Raw genomic sequence first — 2,316 nt, 5'->3', positions numbered from 1 at the left:
TAGCAGATCTTTTTTGTATTCATATGAAGCAGAATTTGTCCAAAATTTTATCCGTGAAAAGAAGAACACTTGCTGTTGCCTTCAACTCGACATTTAGATATATCGACGACGTATTGTCAATTAGCAATGGTTATTTCCATTCTTATGTCGATACGATATATCCCAGCGAGCTTGAGATAAAAGATACCACAGAGTCTGACACATCTGTTTCATATTTGGATATTTTACTTGAAAAAAACGTTACTGGTAATCTTACAACCACGCTTTATGATAAACGTGATGACTTTAACTTTTCAATCGTCAACTTCCCTTATGCAGCAATATACCTTCATCACCTGCATACGGGATTTATGTCTCTCAATTGATTCGATACGCAAGAGCATGTTCTACGTATGTACAATTTCTAAAACGAGGTAAATTATTGACAAACAAGTTGATGAAACAAGAATATCAGCAGTCTCGTTTAAAGTCATCATTTCGTAAGTTCTATGGTCGATACAATGACCTTGTCAGCAAATACAGTTTATCATTGAGTCAAATGCTGACTGACGGTTTTCATACTAATTGTTAGGCCATTATTTACACACTGAATTGTCGACGGATTTTTCCGTTATTTCCCGATCATGATAAGTAGCACACGGCGGGCGTGACCGGTCGGCAGGAGATGCTCACTCCTCCATGACACCTGATCCCACCTCTGATGTTTTGGATGTCCGTGTTTGCTCTGCTCCTATTTTGTATTATTTAATGGACTTTGAGCTTGAATACTGTTCGTTATCTCCATATATTTCATTCGCCAATAAAGTCATTTGGGAAAGGTGGGGGGTGGGGGTGGTAATCATTTTGTGAGCTCAGTGCACATAGTACTGTCGTTCACTGATTTTTATTTGGAAATTAAAATATTTTATATATAGTCGTGCACTTATTTTAATTTTCAAATAAAATTCAGTGGACGACAGTAGCACTGGTTTACCTTGTAGTCAGCGTTCCAGTCAAATCAAATGCAATGGATATGTTTGTTTTTTTTTATCGGAATGGCAACAGATGCTGTTATTATTCAAATACAAATAAACACTACATAAGAAGCAATTCCTTCTTTTTTAAAATATATCCCTAGGACTGAAGAATATTTTTCCATAAAAACATTGCCTCAGTTTATTAAATCTATACTTCTTTTCGATTTAATAATATCTAATTTTAAAGCAAGCAAATCAATTGCTGTCCAAGAAGGTTGCTGAAAAAGTTTTAGAACATTTTATCCAATTTAATTGAAGAGTGCTGCAAAGTACTTGATTTTGAGACATTGCATCTTGAAGGGACAGGAATGGACTACTGCTAAATATGAGAATTAGAAGGTAGTAGTATCATCTCTCAGCCATATTTTTTTTCATGTTTTGCCGATTTAATTTGTGTGCCATGGTTTTACATTTCATTTCTTTTCATTCCATCTTACATATACCTATGGCTCTATTAAAACGTGTATTTGTGCCAATTATACATGCTTTCCATCAATACTTTTAATTCCTGGTTCATTATTGTAGATACATTATTGTACAGGCTTCAGATGTTCTCACACATTGACAATGTTCCATTTTGTGATTATAGCATTTCCTTGGTGATGCAAGCACTTCAAAGGCTGGCATTTTGTAGGCATAATGCAGTTCTCTTTCTGTGCCATTTTTTGTGTTTTTATGCAATAATTTTTGTGCCTTGATAATAGATCTGTAAATTTTTCGGTACACAAAACTATCTACTGATCCCAATTGCAAATCATAGGATCTCTCTCTTAATTTGATTTTTATATTGGAGTTTAAACAAATAATTAATATGTCATGTGATACTCTGTCTCATAAATGAAACGTGTTCCAATGCTAGTTTTATCATGAACAGTAAACACATCATATTAGCAAATATAACAAAGAAATATTGGTAATCTTTCTTTTTTCCTGTTTGATATTCAGCGAATGATTGCTTTTCCACCATCTCCAAAACATGCTTCTGTTCAACAATTTTTTTCTGTGTTTTCAAGATTGTTCGATGTGGAATTAAAATGGAGAATAACCAATATTAGGTTACTTTGAAATTAAAATTAAATATGCTTTTACATTTAGATTTGACTAGATATGAGTTTCTGAGGTTAGTTGTATGATCGTTAGTCAGTAAAAGTTTCAGTAGACTTTTAATGAAATTTATCAATTGATACCTTGTTTAGAGATAGAGAGCATTCTATTCGTGAATGTCTATGCAGTTTTCTCAGTCTTCTATTTTCTTTTTCATGTGAAATATTATATTGAATATAAAGAAATCTTTTAGAAT

The sequence above is a fragment of the Saccostrea echinata genome, unplaced genomic scaffold (assembly GCF_033153115.1).
Source record: "Saccostrea echinata isolate AGI-Se365-2 ecotype Australia unplaced genomic scaffold, CSIRO_AGI_Sech_v1 ptg000054l, whole genome shotgun sequence".
In the NCBI taxonomy this organism is placed as follows: domain Eukaryota; kingdom Metazoa; phylum Mollusca; class Bivalvia; order Ostreida; family Ostreidae; genus Saccostrea; species Saccostrea echinata.
The sequence above is the reverse complement of the archived record's forward strand: the minus strand, read 5'-3'. Positions refer to the sequence as shown.